Source organism: Rutidosis leptorrhynchoides, chromosome 3 (genome assembly GCF_046630445.1).
Source record: "Rutidosis leptorrhynchoides isolate AG116_Rl617_1_P2 chromosome 3, CSIRO_AGI_Rlap_v1, whole genome shotgun sequence".
Taxonomy (NCBI): domain Eukaryota; kingdom Viridiplantae; phylum Streptophyta; class Magnoliopsida; order Asterales; family Asteraceae; genus Rutidosis; species Rutidosis leptorrhynchoides.
In genome coordinates, this window is record NC_092335.1 from 624096754 (window position 1) to 624116177 (window position 19424).

The 19424-nt window shown below is 36.1% G+C and overlaps 1 protein-coding gene across 1 annotated transcript in view; it reads left to right on the top strand.

Annotated features, from left to right (window-relative positions):
• LOC139902309 (ras-related protein RABE1c-like) overlaps positions 1–19424 on the top strand; it is a 171359-nt gene that overhangs the window by 6788 nt on the left and 145147 nt on the right. The gene's annotated exons all lie outside the window — the stretch shown is intronic.

Genomic DNA, 19424 nt, shown 5'->3' on the forward strand with positions numbered 1-19424 from the left:
GCCTTGAATACGGCCTGCCAAATACGCCCTGGCATACGGCCTGCCAGGCGTATTCTGGAAAATTCCAAGTCTATTTAATGGGTCTTTGTCATTCATTCCAACACACACTTCAATTCACTTCTTTCTCTCTCTTGTATAATATTAGTCATACTCTCAAGGCCTTCGACTCCGTGCGGGAAACCTAGTACCCGGAGAAGAACGCTGAAGATTGTATTATGAGCGGTCTGGAGTCTTGAAGTTGTCACTTTTGTATTCAGAACTCGTTTAATCTACTGGTACTTCTATCCTTTATCTTATATAATGTTTTATGATATTTTTGCCATGATTAGCGAGTAGTTATCTTTAGTGTATGCTATGATATAAGCAGTTATAATGCCGAAATAATATTATGGTCTATGTATGTTGTCAAAATGCTTTCCGATTATGCTTTAAACTCAATCGATTTTCCAACTAATAGAACGTAGTTATAGGCTCTGTTATTGGAAAGTCGTGAACCCCGATTCAGAGTACACTATCTGTGTCACCCCTTGGTAAGAGAAGTCTATCGGATACAACGTAAGATCGACTGAGGCACACCGGTTGTAGTAAGTCTATCAAGCTTTGGACTCCGACTGAGGACTCTTTCGTAGTGAAACATCTGACTAGACCCCTAGTACATTGTCGGTCTCAGACCATGCTAGTGTAGTCACCAAGCATATAAACTTCGTACGTGCACGCTGAAGCACAGCGGTTGTTGTAAGCTGTACCTCTGCTAAGTAAGGCCATGGAACACGGTTAGTGTTGACCAGTACACTGCACCATAACGCGGTCTCAAGCATTGCACCCCACTTGAGGGATTCTTAGTTAACTAAGGAACTGTTTGTTTAGACGCATAAAGGATTGGACAGTTAGGATAACCGAACGTGTTCATGGAAGTCAGACTTGACTTGGCCATGGTGTTCTTTATGGTTGAACTCCTTTTAAGGGCCTAGCTATCTTTTACCAATCATTAACGAAAGCATTGAAACACATCACGTCTCTCGGATATGGTAAACCATGTATTCTATTATGCTTAAGAAAGTTTAGACCATTTTGGAATGTTAATACGTTACCCAACCGAGTCGCTCAATTGGATGAGCCGTCTGAACGTGTATGCCTGTAGTCAGACTGCACGGGCGTCGGGGGTAAGGGACGTTGCTGTCTATTCAGAATCTTCAAGCCTAACGCAGTACCTAGTGACATGTCTTATGACAGGGGCGTTTAGGACCAGTGTAATGAATACAAGGCCTCTGCCTATTCATGAGCCAGCATTTCATAATCTCGGTAGAATAACTGATGAAGTCATAGTATGCACTTACTTTAAACTTATCTGAATTACAAATTTTATCGTATTTACTTTATCTGTCTTATAAACTAGAAAATCCCAAAATAAATATCCACTACTCCCTAACTATCTTAGGCTAAAATATACGTTCGATGTTACTGATATCTCAAAAATATGACCCTAGGTCATTGATGGGCAGAATCAGGTATATAAATTTATCATTGGAAAAACACCGGTTAAAAAGACTGTTACACACTAACAGGCAGTGTACCCGATCGTGTAATAGTATAAATAATGGTTTAGTTCCGTGTATCGTTCCAAGGACAGTTGTATTAGTCAAACTAGAATTATAAACTATATTATGATTAACTAAGTAAATGAAACTTAAAGGTACAAGATATTATGTTTTTGTGGCTATTTAACGATTTAGCCAAATCAGAGAAGGTTAAAAGTAAAAACAATATTTTTGGTCTTTTAAGTTTATATAATGAAAACAAGTGCAAGAAAGAAAATAAGATAGTGTGATTTAAATCAAAGAGACGAATTGTTCATCTAGATATTTTACCCTCGGTATTGGATGTAAGTTTTGATATTAAGGCCTGATTGAATGATTATGTATGTAAGTTATCTAATAGGTTCACTAAGAGTTCTCTTAAATAAACACGTAAACACAATTACAAGATCAAGGGTTCCCTTTTCACTAAGTTCTCGTGTTTGTAACCAAATAACTATGATAAGCATGCTAATCACCTAGATCGACCCGCCAAGAGTTCTCTTTAGCGAGTACTCAAACTAGAAGTACTAAGTGAGGGTTCCCTATTACTTAGACCTTTTCGTTTGTGACTAGTTGATTAGCAAGATCAAAGACTTGAATAACAATTGTCTTTGCGTTCGCTCTACACAATTCATTCCTATATCGTTTAATCGTATTGATCTAATTTACCCCCTTGGTCAGGTTTAGTAAACAATCAATCTAAGACAAGTTGATTGTAAATCAATATGATACATCAACAAGAGTTCTCTTTATCAACAACATATCAATTAACTAGATACAAATGATTTAACATCAATAAGCATGGTTCTTTAATTCAAGCTTCAATCTTTCACACATAATACATACAATCAATAAGATTACATCCAATAGCTCAGTTATTAATCTAGACAAACATTATAGAAACTAGCCAACAATCATGGTAACAAACAACATAACAATCAGATTATCAATGGAAATCATTGCTTTAGAACAAGAGATAACCTACAAGAACAATGAATTCTTGGATGAAGAAGGTTTTGATCATTGATGCCTTGATGTTGAGCCTCTTCCAAGAGCTTGGAGTTCTCCAATATTGCTCCTAAAATTCGTCTCTGTACTCTCTGGTTCGTATATCTCCAACTGGTCTTCAATCAGTAGGTTTTAAAGTGGAGAAAGTGGGTCAAAAAGTCAAAAGTAGGCTGAAACCTACTACTGGACGGCGTCCTAGACTCTGGACGGCATCCCGTTATAAAGGCTTGGACGGCGTCCCATATTCTTGGACGGCGTCCAAGTGAGAAAATCTGGACGGCGTCCCACATAATTGGACGGCGTCCAGTTGAACTGTTGGCTACTGTTTCGTTTTCTTTTTAATCTCCTTTCATTTGGACGAAGTCCCAATCATTTTGGACGAAGTCTAACATATTTGAAGCCTTGTTTTATCATTTTAGAGCGCTATCTTGACCTTAACTTGCATCGGGATCAACCATTATGATATTGCAACTCATATAACGATCATAAATCATCAAAACTCTTTACAAATCACTCTCCGATACAAATTTGCATATCTTGGTCTATCACTTGTAGAAACGCCTTCATTACCCTTGATTCTAGAGCATTTTACACGATATTGCGATAGATATATATAATGTTATTGAGCAATATCATTCATACTTCCCTTGCTCATAAGGAGTAGTAAGATTTAGGCCCCGCTAAATATAAATTTAAAATAGTACCCTCTCCCACGAGTGGCTGATCCTGGCGAGCCGTGGCCTAACGACACCGCGCAAATAAAAACCGTCCGTTTCGGCCATATCAGGAGAATTACTAGTTTTTAGCGCCGCTGCCGGGGAACTGGTATCAGGCAATACTGCTCTCGATCAAACTTATTCACAAACATTTAGTGGTGTCTAAGAAAGACAATTATACACGGACTTGGTTATTGGATTTTCCGAACAGTCGCCAATTATATTGGGACTAAAAGGATCCTGCCTCTCCGTAGTCGGCCCGGCCACTTGGTTTATTGAACAGTTCGTACGGGGCTCTATCACCAAAATACCAGGGAATCAGTAGTCAGATGCAAAAACATATTCCACCATAGGATAGTTAGTTAATTACCTTAGATTACCTTAGATTAGATTACCTTAGATTAATTTAGGCTACAATTAGATCAAAGTAGATTACCGTAGAATTAAATTAGTTTAGCTTATTATAATTTGTTTGCAAAAAATTAAAAATAAAAAGGCATACCTAGTGTATGACCCAAACCCGATCTAGACCAGGGCCGTTGTTATTCGTACCTGATCCAGACGCAATGTAAGACCCGTTTATTTGTTGTGTACATAAGTGTAATTAAGATACTTGAAGTGGTGTTTTGTTGTACATATTCAAAAAGGGGACAGATTCTGATCTGGGGGATCTGCGCGCCGCGCAGGTATATGGTGCGTCGCGCCATATGCTGTGATAGCTCACCCTCCTTTTTAAATTAGATATTTTGAGGGCTTTTTGGTAATTACACATGGGGGCCTGAATTAAAGGCTCTAGATCAGTTAGTGGAGCCTCATTTACTCCATTTCCATCTACCTTATCATCTTCCATTAAATCCTAGAGAGAGAGGAGGTTCTAGAGTGAGAGATGAAATGTCCCGTTCTTATTGATTAAAAACGTTCCATATTAATTGATTTCGTTGCGAGGTTTTGACCTCTATATGAGACGTTTTTCAAAGACTGCATTCATTTTTAAAACAAACCATAACCTTTATTTCATAAATAAAGGTTTAAAAAACTTTACGTAGATTATCAAATAATGATAATCTAAAATATCCTGTTTACACACGACCATTACATAATGGTTTACAATACAAATATGTTACATCGAAATTAGTTTCTTGAATGCAGTTTTTACACAATATCATACAAACATGGACTCCAAATCTTGTCCTTATTTTAGTATGCAACAGCGGAAGCTCTTAGTATTCACCTGAGAATAAACATGCTTTAAACGTCAACAAAAATGTTGGTGAGTTATAGGTTTAACCTATATATATCAAATCATAATAATAGACCACAAGATTTCATATTTCAATACACATCCCATACATAGAGATAAAAATCATTCATATGGTGAACACCTGGTAACTGACATTAACAAGATGCATATATAAGAATATCCCCATCATTCCGGGACACCCTTCGGATATGATATAAATTTCGAAGTACTAAAGCATCCGGTACTTTGGATGGGGTTTGTTAGGCCCAATAGATCTATCTTTAGGATTCGCGTCAATTAGGGTGTCTGTTCCCTAATTCTTAGATTACCAGACTTAATAAAAAGGGGCATATTCGATTTCGATAATTCAACCATAGAATGTAGTTTCACGTACTTGTGTCTATTTTGTAAATCATTTATAAAACCTGCATGTATTCTCATCCCAAAAATATTAGATTTTAAAAGTGGGACTATAACTCACTTTCACAGATTTTTACTTCGTCGGGAAGTAAGACTTGGCCACTGGTTGATTCACGAACCTATAACAATATATACATATATATCAAAGTATGTTCAAAATATATTTACAACACTTTTAATATATTTTGATGTTTTAAGTTTATTAAGTCAGCTGTCCTCGTTAGTAACCTACAACTAGTTGTCCACAATTAGATGTACAGAAATAAATCGATAAATATTATCTTGAATCAATCCACGACCCAGTGTATACGTATCTCAGTATTGATCACAACTCAAACTATATATATTTTGGAATCAACCTCAACCCTGTATAGCTAACTCCAACATTCACATATAGAGTGTCTATGGTTGTTCCGAAATATATATAGATGTGTCGACATGATAGGTCGAAACATTGTATACGTGTCTATGGTATCTCAAGATTACATAATATAGAATACAAGTTGTTTAAGTTATGGTTGGAATAGATTTGTTACCAATTTTCACGTAGCTAAAATGAGAAAAATTATCCAATCTTGTTTTACCCATAACTTCTTCATTTTAAATCCGTTTTGAGTGAATAAAATTGCTATGGTTTCATATTGAACTCTATTTTATGAATCTAAACAGAAAAAGTATAGGTTTATAGTCGGAAAAATAAGTTACAAGTCGTTTTTGTAAAGGTAGTCATTTCAGTCGAAAGAACGACGTCTAGATGACCATTTTAGAAAACATACTTCCACTTTGTGTTTAACCATAATTTTTGGATATAGTTTCATGCTCATAATAAAAATCATTTTCTCAGAATAACAACTTTTAAATCAAAGTTTATCATAGTTTTTAATTAACTAACCCAAAACAGCCCGCGGTGTTACTACGACGGCGTAAATCCGGTTTTACGGTGTTTTTCGTGTTTCCAGGTTTTAAATCATTAAGTTAGCATATCATATAGATATAGAACATGTGTTTAGTTGATTTTAAAAGTCAAGTTAGAAGGATTAACTTTTGTTTGCGAACAAGTTTAGAATTAACTAAACTATGTTCTAGTGATTACAAGTTTAAACCTTCGAATAAGATAGCTTTATATGTATGAATCGAATGATGTTATGAACATCATTACTACCTTAAGTTCCTTGGATAAACCTACTGGAAAAGAGAAAAATGGATCTAGCTTCAATGGATCCTTGGATGGCTCGAAGTTCTTGAAGCAGAATCATGACACGAAAACAAGTTCAAGTAAGATCATCACTTGAAATAAGATTGTTATAGTTATAGAAATTGAACCAAAGTTTGAATATGATTATTACCTTGTATTAGAATGATAACATACTGTAAGAAACAAAGATTTCTTGAGGTTGGATGATCACCTTACAAGATTGGAAGTGAGCTAGCAAACTTGAAAGTATTCTTGATTTTATGAAACTAGAACTTTTGGAATTTATGAAGAACACTTAGAACTTGAAGATAGAACTTGAGAGAGATCAATTAGATGAAGAAAATTGAAGAATGAAAGTGTTTGTAGGTGTTTTTGGTCGTTGGTGTATGGATTAGATATAAAGGATATGTAATTTTGTTTTCATGTAAATAAGTCATGAATGATTACTCATATTTTTGTAATTTTATGAGATATTTCATGCTAGTTGCCAAATGATGGTTTCCACATGTGTTAGGTGACTCACATGGGCTGCTAAGAGCTGATCATTGGAGTGTATATACCAATAGTACATACATCTAAAAGCTGTGTATTGTACGAGTACGAATACGGGTGCATACGAGTAGAATTGTTGATGAAACTGAACGAGGATGTAATTGTAAGCATTTTTGTTAAGTAGAAGTATTTTGATAAGTGTATTGAAGTCTTTCAAAAGTGTATAAATACATATTAAAACACTACATGTATATACATTTTAACTGAGTCGTTAAGTCATCGTTAGTCGTTACATGTAAGTGTTGTTTTGAAACCTTTAGGTTAACGATCTTGTTAAATGTTGTTAACCCAATGTTTATAATATCAAATGAGATTTTAAATTATTATATTATCATGATATTATCATGTATGAATATCTCTTAATATGATATATATACATTAAATGTCTTTACAACGATAATCGTTACATATATGTCTCGTTTAAAAATCATTAAGTTAGTAGTCTTGTTTTTACATATGTAGTTCATTGTTAATATACTTAATGATATGTTTACTTATCATAGTATCATGTTAACTATATATATATCCATATATATGTCATCATATAGTTTTTACAAGTTTTAACGTTCGTGAATCACCGGTCAACTTGGGTGGTCAATTGTCTATATGAAACATATTTCAATTAATCAAGTCTTAACATGTTTGATTGCTTAACATGTTGGAAACATTTAATCATGTAAATATCAATCTCAATTAATATATATAAACATGGAAAAGTTCGGGTCACTACAGTACCTACCCGTTAAATAAATTTCGTCCCGAAATTTTAAGCTGTTGAAGGTGTTGACGAATCTTCTGGAAATAGATGCGGGTATTTCTTCTTCATCTGATCTTCATGCTCCCAGGTGAACTCGGGTCCTCTACGAGCATTCCATCGAACCTTTACAATTGGTATCTTGTTTTGCTTAAGTCTTTTAACCTCACGATCCATTATTTCGACGGGTTCTTCGATGAATTGAAGTTTTTCGTTGATTTGGATTTCATCTAACGGAATAGTGAGATCTTCTTTAGCAAAACATTTCTTTAAATTCGAGACGTGGAAAGTGTTATGTACAGCCGCGAGTTGTTGAGGTAACTCTAGTCGGTAAGCTACTGGTCCGATACGATCAATAATCTTGAATGGTCCAATATACCTTGGATTTAATTTCCCTCGTTTACCAAATCGAACAACGCCTTTCCAAGGTGCAACTTTAAGCATGACCATCTCTCCAATTTCAAATTCTATATCTTTTCTTTTAATGTCAGCGTAGCTCTTTTGTCGACTTTGGGCGGTTTTCAACCGTTGTTGAATTTGGATGATCTTCTCGGTAGTTTCTTGTATAATCTCCGGACCCGTAATCTGTCTATCCCCCACTTCACTCCAACAAATCGGAGACCTGCACTTTCTACCATAAAGTGCTTCAAACGGCGCCATCTCAATGCTTGAATGGTAGCTGTTGTTGTAGGAAAATTCTGCTAACGGTAGATGTCGATCCCAACTGTTTCCGAAATCAATAACACATGCTCGTAGCATGTCTTCAAGAGTTTGTATCGTCCTGTCGCTCTGCCCATCAGTTTGTGGATGATAGGCAGTACTCATGTCTAGAAGAGTTCCTAATGCTTGCTGTAATGTCTGCCAGAATCTTGAAATAAATCTGCCATCCCTATCAGAGATAATAGAGATTGGTATTCCATGTCTGGAGATGACTTCCTTCAAATACAGTCGTGCTAACTTCTCCATCTTGTCATCTTCTCTTATTGGCAAGAAGTGTGCTGATTTGGTGAGACGGTCAACTATTACCCAAATAGTATCAAAACCACTTGCAGTCCTTGGCAATTTAGTGATGAAATCCATGGTAATGTTTTCCCATTTCCATTCCGGGATTTCGGGTTGTTGAAGTAGACCTGATGGTTTCTGATGCTCAGCTTTGACCTTAGAACACGTCAAACATTCTCCTACGTATTTAGCAACATCGGCTTTCATACCCGGCCACCAAAAATGTTTCTTGAGATCCTTGTACATCTTCCCCGTTCCAGGATGTATTGAGTATCTGGTTTTATGAGCTTCTCTAAGTACCATTTCTCTCATATCTCCAAATTTTGGTACCCAAATCCTTTCAGCCCTATACCGGGTTCCGTCTTCCCGAATATTAAGATGCTTCTCCGATCCTTTGGGTATTTCATCCTTTAAATTTCCCTCCTTTAAAACTCCTTGTTGCGCCTCCTTTATTTGAGTAGTAATGTTATTATGAATCATTATATTCATAGATTTTACTCGAATGGGTTCTCTGTCCTTCCTGCTCAAGGCATCGGCTACCACATTTGCCTTCCCCGGGTGGTAACGAATCTCAAAGTCGTAATCATTCAATAATTCAATCCACCTACGCTGCCTCATATTCAGTTGTTTCTGATTAAATATGTGTTGAAGACTTTTGTGGTCGGTATATATAATACTTTTGACCCCATATAAGTAGTGCCTCCAAGTCTTTAATGCAAAAACAACCGCGCCTAATTCCAAATCATGCGTCGTATAATTTTGTTCGTGAATCTTCAATTGTCTAGACGCATAAGCAATCACCTTCGTTCGTTGCATTAATACACAACCGAGACCTTGCTTTGATGCATCACAATAAATCACAAAATCATCATTCCCTTCAGGCAATGACAATATAGGTGCCGTAGTTAGCTTTTTCTTCAATAACTGAAACGCTTTCTCTTGTTCATCATTCCATTCAAATTTCTTCCCTTTATGCGTTAATGCAGTCAAGGGTTTTGCTATTCTGGAAAAGTCTTGGATGAACCTTATGTAGTAACCAGCTAGTCCTAAAAACTGGCGTATGTGTTTCGGAGTTTTCGGAGTTTCCCACTTTTCAACAGTTTCTATCTTTGCCGGATCCACCTTAATACCTTCTTTGTTCACTATGTGACCGAGGAATTGAACTTCTTCCAACCAAAATGCACACTTTGAAAACTTAGCGTACAATTCTTCCTTCCTCAATACTTCTAACACCTTTCTCAAATGTTCACCGTGTTCTTGGTCATTCTTTGAGTAAATAAGTATGTCATCAATGAAAACAATGACAAACTTGTCAAGGTATGGTCCACACACTCGGTTCATAAGGTCCATGAACACAGCTGGTGCATTAGTTAAACCAAACGGCATGACCATAAACTCGTAATGACCGTAACGTGTTCTGAAAGCAGTCTTTGGAATATCATCTTCTTTCACCCGCATTTGATGATACCCGGAACGTAAGTCAATCTTTGAATAAACAGACGAGCCTTGTAGTTGATCAAATAAGTCATCGATTCTCGGTAGTGGGTAGCGGTTCTTGATGGTAAGTTTGTTCAACTCTCGGTAGTCGATACATAACCTGAATGTACCATCTTTCTTCTTGACAAACAAAACAGGAGCTCCCCACGGTGATGTGCTTGGTCGAATGAAACCACGCTCTAAAAGTTCTTGTAATTGGCTTTGTAGTTCTTTCATCTCGCTGGGTGCGAGTCTGTAAGGAGCACGAGCTATTGGTGCAGCTCCTGGTACAAGATCTATTTGAAATTCAACGGATCGATGTGGGGGTAATCCCGGTAATTCTTTCGGAAATACATCAGGAAATTCTTTTGCGACGGGAACATCATTGATGCTCTTTTCTTCAGTTTGTACTTTCTCGACGTGTGCTAGAACAGCATAGCAACCTTTTCTTATTAGTTTTTGTGCCTTCAAATTACTAATAAGATGTAGCTTCGTGTTGCCCTTTTCTCCGTACACCATTAAGGGTTTTCCTTTTTCTCGTATAATGCGAATTGCATTTTTGTAACAAACGATCTCCGCTTTCACTTCTTTCAACCAGTCCATACCGATTATCACATCAAAACTCCCTAACTCTACTGGTATCAAATCAATCTTAAATGTTTCGCTAACCAGTTTAATTTCTCGATTCCGACATATATTATCTGCTGAAATTAATTTACCATTTGCTAATTCGAGTAAAAATTTACTATCCAAAGGCGTCAATGGACAACTTAATTTAGCACAAAAATCTCTACTCATATAGCTTCTATCCGCACCCGAATAAAATAAAACGTAAGCAGATTTATTGTCAATAAGAAACGTACCCGTAACAAGCTCCGGGTCTTCCTGTGCCTCTGCCGCATTAATATTGAAAACTCTTCCACGGCCTTGTCCATTCGTGTTCTCCTGGTTCGGGCAATTTCTAATAATGTGGCCCGGTTTTCCACATTTATAACAAACTACATTGGCATAACTTGCTCCGACACTACTTGCTCCGCCATTACTCGTTCTGACACCATTTGTTCCTTTCGTTCTATTAACCCCTGGTCCGTAGACCTCACACTTCGCTGCGCTATGACCATTTCTTTTACACTTGTTGCAAAATTTGGTGCAGAACCCCGAGTGATTCTTTTCACACCTTTGGCATAGCTGCTTCTGATTGTTGTTGTTGTTGTTGCGGTTATTATTGTTGTTGGGATGATTGTTGTAGTTGCTGTTGTTGTTGTTGTTGTTGTTGGGCCGTTTGTTGTAGTTGCGATTGATGTTGCGATTGTTGGGATAATTGTTGCGATTATTGTTGTAATTGCTGTTGTTGTTGTATTGGTGATTCTTATCACCGTTTTCCTCCCACTTTCTTTTGACTTGCTTCACATTGGCCTCTTCAGCAGTCTGTTCTTTAATTCTTTCTTCAATTTGGTTCACGAGTTTGTGAGCCATTCTACATGCCTGTTGTATGGAGGCGGGCTCGTGTGAACTTATATCTTCTTGGATTCTTTCCGGTAATCCTTTCACAAACGCGTCGATCTTCTCTTCCTCATCTTCGAATGCTCCCGGACACAATAGGCACAATTCTGTGAATCGTCTTTCGTACGTGGTAATATCAAATCCTTGGGTTCGTAACCCTCTAAGTTCTGTCTTGAGCTTATTGACCTCGGTTCTGGGACGGTACTTCTCGTTCATCAAGTGCTTGAATGCTGACCACGGTAGTGCGTACGCATCGTCTTGTCCCACTTGCTCTAGATAGGTATTCCACCATGTTAACGCAGAACCTGTGAAGGTATGCGTAGCGTACTTTACTTTGTCCTCTTCAGTACACTTACTTATGGCAAACACCGATTCGACCTTCTCGGTCCACCGTTTCAATCCGATCGGTCCTTCGGTTCCATCAAATTCCAAAGGTTTGCAGGCAGTGAATTCTTTGTAGGTGCATCCTACACGATTTCCTGTACTGCTAGATCCAAGGTTATTGTTGGTATGTAGCGCAGCCTGTACTGCGGCTATGTTTGAAGCTAGAAAAGTACGGAATTCCTCTTCATTCATATTCACGGTGTGTCGAGTAGTCGGTGCCATTTCCTTCAAAATAGTTAAATGGAACAAGTTAATCATACAGAATATTAAGAGTAGTTAATAGTATTTCGTAGCATAATATGAACTCATTTATAAACGCTTTTTCTTCATATTAGCATTTTATAAGTTTAAATTCGGGTAGTACCTACCCGTTAAGTTCATACTTAGTAGCTAATATACAATTCAACTACTACAATTCTATATGAAAAACTGATTATAATAATATTTCGCGTTCAAACTTTTATACAATATTTTACAAACTTACAATACCGCTTATTTTACATAAAGCATGAAATATAGCACACAATAACTTTGATACAAGATAGTTGTGAAGATAATTCTAGCTAGTACACAAGTCGTTCAGCAAAGGCAATAAAGACACGTAATTCATACGTCCAGAAACAAGTCATGCATTCTGGTTTTACAAGGACTACTTCCCATCCTTGGTCTTGTGCAACATAACCGTTATGGCCGTTGATAAGACAGCGTGTTGTAACGTCGTCAAAGGGACGAGGGTTACGTAATGTCCAACAGTCCCGTAATAATCTAAAAACCTCATTTCTTACCCCAATTACCGACTCCGTCACTTGTGGAAACGTTTTGTTTAATAGTTGTAGCCCGATGTTCTTGTTCTCACTTTGGTGAGAAGCGAACATTACTAATCTGTAAGCATAACATGCTTCTTTATGTTGCATGTTAGCCGCTTTTTCTAAATCACGAAGTCCAATATTCGGATATATTGAGTCAAAATAATTTCTTAACCCGTTGCGTAAAATAGCATTTGGGTTCCCCGCAATATATGCGTCAAAGTAAACACATCGTAACTTATGGGTTTCCCAATGTGATATCCCCATCTTTCAAACGAAAGTCTCTTATAAACCAAGACATTCTTGGAACGTTCTTCGAATGTCTTACAAACTGATCTCGCCTTAAATAGTTGTGCCGAGGAATTCTGGCCGACTCTAGACAAGATTTCATCAATCATGTCTCCGGGTAGGTCTCTTAAAATATTGGGTTGTCTATCCATTTTGTGTTTTTAAACTGTAAAATAGACAAGAGTTAGATTCATAAAAAAATACTTATTAATACAAGCAATTTTTACATATATCATAAAGCATAAGAACACTATATTACATATATTACACCACACGAATACAACTATCTTATTTCGACTCGCTCGTTTCTTCTTCTTCTTCGGTTTTGGTTCGTTTTGCCAAGTTTCTAGGGATATATGATGTTCCCCTAATACGAGCCGTCGTTGTCCACATTGGTTTAGAAAAACCTGGTGGTTTAGAGGTTCCCGGGTCATTGTTACAACTTAAGGACTTCGGGCGTTGACGATACATATAAAGTTCATCGGGGTTGGAATTAGATTTCTCTATTTTTATGCCCTTTCCCTTATTATTTTCTTTTGCCTTTTTAAATTCAGTTGGGGTAATTTCTATAACATCATCGGAATTCTCGTCGGAATCCGATTCATCGGAGAATTGGTAATCCTCCCAATATTTTGCTTCCTTGGCGGAAACACCATTGACCATAATTAACCTTGGTCGGTTGGTTGAGGATTCTCTTTTACTTAACCGTTTTATTATTTCCCCCACCGGTTCTATTTCTTCTTCCAGTTCCGATTCTTCTTCCGGTTCCGATTCTTCTTCCGGTTCCGACTCTTCTTCCGGTTCCGACTCTTCTTCCGGTTCCTCTTCGCGAACTTGTGAATCGGTCCACGAATCATTCCAATTTACATTTGACTCTTCATTATTATTAGGTGAGTCAATGGGACTTGTTTTAGAGGTAGACATCTATCACATAATATCAAACACGTTAAGAGATTAATATATCACATAATATTCATATGTTAAAAATATATAGTTTCCAACAAAAATGTTAAGCAATCATTTTTAAAGAAAACACGGTCGAAGTCCAGACTCATTAATGCATCCTAACAAACTCGATAAGACACACTAATGCAAATTTTCTGGTTCTCTAAGACCAACGCTCGGATACCAACTGAAATGTCCCGTTCTTATTGATTAAAAACGTTCCATATTAATTGATTTCGTTGCGAGGTTTTGACCTCTATATGAGACGTTTTTCAAAGACTGCATTCATTTTTAAAACAAACCATAACCTTTATTTCATAAATAAAGGTTTAAAAAACTTTACGTAGATTATCAAATAATGATAATCTAAAATATCCTGTTTACACACGACCATTACATAATGGTTTACAATACAAATATGTTACATCGAAATTAGTTTCTTGAATGCAGTTTTTACACAATATCATACAAACATGGACTCCAAATCTTGTCCTTATTTTAGTATGCAACAGCGGAAGCTCTTAGTATTCACCTGAGAATAAACATGCTTTAAACGTCAACAAAAATGTTGGTGAGTTATAGGTTTAACCTATATATATCAAATCATAATAATAGACCACAAGATTTCATATTTCAATACACATCCCATACATAGAGATAAAAATCATTCATATGGTGAACACCTGGTAACTGACATTAACAAGATGCATATATAAGAATATCCCCATCATTCTGGGACACCCTTCGGATATGATATAAATTTCGAAGTACTAAAGCATCCGGTACTTTGGATGGGGTTTGTTAGGCCCAATAGATCTATCTTTAGGATTCGCGTCAATTAGGGTGTCTGTTCCCTAATTCTTAGATTACCAGACTTAATAAAAAGGGGCATATTCGATTTCGATAATTCAACCATAGAATGTAGTTTCACGTACTTGTGTCTATTTTGTAAATCATTTATAAAACCTGCATGTATTCTCATCCCAAAAATATTAGATTTTAAAAGTGGGACTATAACTCACTTTCACAGATTTTTACTTCGTCGGGAAGTAAGACTTGGCCACTGGTTGATTCACGAACCTATAACAATATATACATATATATCAAAGTATGTTCAAAATATATTTACAACACTTTTAATATATTTTGATGTTTTAAGTTTATTAAGTCAGCTGTCCTCGTTAGTAACCTACAACTAGTTGTCCACAATTAGATGTACAGAAATAAATCGATAAATATTATCTTGAATCAATCCACGACCCAGTGTATACGTATCTCAGTATTGATCACAACTCAAACTATATATATTTTGGAATCAACCTCAACCCTGTATAGCTAACTCCAACATTCACATATAGAGTGTCTATGGTTGTTCCGAAATATATATAGATGTGTCGACATGATAGGTCGAAACATTGTATACGTGTCTATGGTATCTCAAGATTACATAATATAGAATACAAGTTGATTAAGTTATGGTTGGAATAGATTTGTTACCAATTTTCACGTAGCTAAAATGAGAAAAATTATCCAATCTTGTTTTACCCATAACTTCTTCATTTTAAATTCGTTTTGAGTGAATCAAATTGCTATGGTTTCATATTGAACTCTATTTTATGAATCTAAACAGAAAAAGTATAGGTTTATAGTCGGAAAAATAAGTTACAAGTCGTTTTTGTAAAGGTAGTCATTTCAGTCGAAAGAACGACGTCTAGATGACCATTTTAGAAAACATACTTCCACTTTGTGTTTAACCATAATTTTTGGATATAGTTTCATGCTCATAATAAAAATCATTTTCTCAGAATAACAACTTTTAAATCAAAGTTTATCATAGTTTTTAATTAACTAACCCAAAACAGCCCGCGGTGTTACTACGACGGCGTAAATCCAGTTTTACGGTGTTTTTCGTGTTTCCAGGTTTTAAATCATTAAGTTAGCATATCATATAGATATAGAACATGTGTTTAGTTGATTTTAAAAGTCAAGTTAGAAGGATTAACTTTTGTTTGCGAACAAGTTTAGAATTAACTAAACTATGTTCTAGTGATTACAAGTTTAAACCTTCGAATAAGATAGCTTTATATGTATGAATCGAATGATGTTATGAACATCATTACTACCTTAAGTTCCTTGGATAAACCTACTGGAAAAGAGAAAAATGGATCTAGCTTCAATGGATCCTTGGATGGCTCGAAGTTCTTGAAGCAGAATCATGACACGAAAACAAGTTCAAGTAAGATCATCACTTGAAATAAGATTGTTATAGTTATAGAAATTGAACCAAAGTTTGAATATGATTATTACCTTGTATTAGAATGATAACCTACTGTAAGAAACAAAGATTTCTTGAGGTTGGATGATCACCTTACAAGATTGGAAGTGAGCTAGCAAACTTGAAAGTATTCTTGATTTTATGAAACTAGAACTTTTGGAATTTATGAAGAACACTTAGAACTTGAAGATAGAACTTGAGAGAGATCAATTAGATGAAGAAAATTGAAGAATGAAAGTGTTTGTAGGTGTTTTTGGTCGTTGGTGTATGGATTAGATATAAAGGATATGTAATTTTGTTTTCATGTAAATAAGTCATGAATGATTACTCATATTTTTGTAATTTTATGAGATATTTCATGCTAGTTGCCAAATGATGGTTCCCACATGTGTTAGGTGACTCACATGGGCTGCTAAGAGCTGATCATTGGAGTGTATATACCAATAGTACATACATCTAAAAGCTGTGTATTGTACGAGTACGAATACGGGTGCATACGAGTAGAATTGTTGATGAAACTGAACGAGGATGTAATTGTAAGCATTTTTGTTAAGTAGAAGTATTTTGATAAGTGTATTGAAGTCTTTCAAAAGTGTATAAATACATATTAAAACACTACATGTATATACATTTTAACTGAGTCGTTAAGTCATCGTTAGTCGTTACATGTAAGTGTTGTTTTGAAACCTTTAGGTTAACGATCTTGTTAAATGTTGTTAACCCAATGTTTATAATATCAAATGAGATTTTAAATTATTATATTATCATGATATTATCATGTATGAATATCTCTTAATATGATATATATACATTAAATGTCTTTACAACGATAATCGTTACATATATGTCTCGTTTAAAAATCATTAAGTTAGTAGTCTTGTTTTTACATATGTAGTTCATTGTTAATATACTTAATGATATGTTTAATTATCATAGTATCATGTTAACTATATATATATATCCATATATATGTCATCATATAGTTTTTACAAGTTTTAACGTTCGTGAATCACCGGTCAACTTGGGTGGTCAATTGTCTATATGAAACATATTTCAATTAATCAAGTCTTAACATGTTTGATTGCTTAACATGTTGGAAACATTTAATCATGTAAATATCAATCTCAATTAATATATATAAACATGGAAAAGTTCGGGTCACTACAAGAGAGCTCCATTAAAGGAAGAAGGAGGTTGAATCGGGTCTTAGTGCGAGTTCTAAAGTTGTTCACCTAGTCGCTAGCTACGTGGTGATTGTGTTGGTAAGTTATAAAACCTAATTTCTTACTTTAATTATATTAAGGGTTAGGGTTTGGGTTAGTGTTGCACATAAAACCCATTTGCTAGTGATTTGGGGGTTTTGGGTGAATTTGGGTCATGAGGCTCAAAGATGATTAACCTAGGGTTTTCAAAGTGTTAATTGATGTTTATGAACTTAAATAGGTTAGTTAATTACTAGCACACCTAGAGATAAGTAAATGGGCATTGTGTGGGTTAGTGGATGACCCGAAATGGGTGTGTTAACCTTAAATTGGTCAAATGGGTCAAAGTGGACCTAAGTTAGTTAATGCTTGTGATTAATGCATAAACCTTGTTTTAAAATGTGTTTTAAACCTATCTTGGCTAATGTTAGGATTTTGGTATGAGTTGACCCACAATTAGGGTTAAGGGTGCAAATGGGTTGAAATTGCACCTTGGGTCAAAATGGCTTTAGAATGGTGAAAGAATTGGTTGACCAACTTGAGTTTGTGATTGATAATATGTATAAAATGATAGGTACGTTACATTGAGGTCTTGCAAGCTCGGGTATGTTTTCACAAGAGATTTTGAGGTGAGTGGAATAATTATATGCGTAGATATATAATGTATCTATTTGTTGTAGCATAAAATGTGTAGTGTCGAGGTGCTAAGACACCACATTTCACGTGATGAGTGAAGCATCGAGGTGTTAATATGTCACTCGGGGTGAAGCATCGAGGTGTTAAGATGCCACCTAGGAGTGTAGTGTCGAGGTGTTAAGACACCACTCCGTAAAATAATGAGTGAAGCATCGAGGTGTTAAGATGCCACTCGGGGTGAAGTACCGAAGTGTTAAGGTGCCACCCTAGGGGTTAGTGATACGAGGTGTTAAGTACCCTAACGGATGTTATGAACACCGATGGCGTTTTCGCGAGCGCCATTCCCTTGTACGATTGGTTAACCATGGTTATTGTGTTGTAAGTGTAAGCATATTATATTATTTGAGTTATATTTATATGCGTTACTATGCTAGCTTGTGGTATTGGAGATTTCTAGCTTGTATTCGAGATTATAAGCTATTTGTGTTGCTAGCATGTATGCGGTGTTTGAGTAAGTGATTGCAAGTAGGTATATTATATATGTATGTGTATAATTATTGCATTCACTAAGCGTTGGCTTACTCTCTCGTTGTTTATCTTTTTATAGGCTCCGGCGTGGACAAGGGTAAGGGCATTATCTTGGATTAGGGATCCCGCTTCGTTGTTAGGGGACGCTTTTTGGATGTTCTAGCTTTTGAAGTTTGACCAAGACTTGGGTAGTTTAACCCCAAACACCATGATCATAGTGTCGTTTGGTACTTAAACTTTTTGGTGGTCGAAACTCATATTTTGTATTAAACTTGTAATTTGGGTCGTGTGGGCCCCGCTTCGTAAAACTCATCTTATTAATGGAACGTGTTAGTTTTACATATATGAATATGTTGTGAAAAGCGTTTTGTCTAATTTTGTCGGGAAACGGCCAAACATTTTTGTGTATTTGACTCTCGGGGACAGCAGGCTGTCCAGGTTGTTTCGCGCGCCGCGCCATATACTGAACAACCAAAATTTTTTTTTTTGTGATATTTTTACGTGGGTTGATCGAGGTTTGGTTTGGGTTGTTACAAGTGGTATCAGAGCATGGTCTAAGGGATTTAGGCGACTTGAGATAGGTGCTTAGACTTAGACTTTATTGTGTGTGCGCTTTATGCGGGACTTGTAGGACTTTGGGTCGGGACGAGAATTGTTAGTGCTAGTGTTTATGTGAATTAACCATGCACTAATTGTTTTGTATTGTTTTAGCAATCATCAAGAGAGATAGACGTGGTACTAGCGAGTTAATGCGACGTGCTCGCGTAACAACGATTAGCTACCGTTGTTACGGGTGCAAATCGTGTCAAATAAGTAATGTACGACGATTGTTGAGCAAGATGGGGTAGTGTGGAGTACGTGTATATACTTACGTGTTATGTCCTTTCTTTCTTTGCTTAACCTTTTCAGTTTTATAG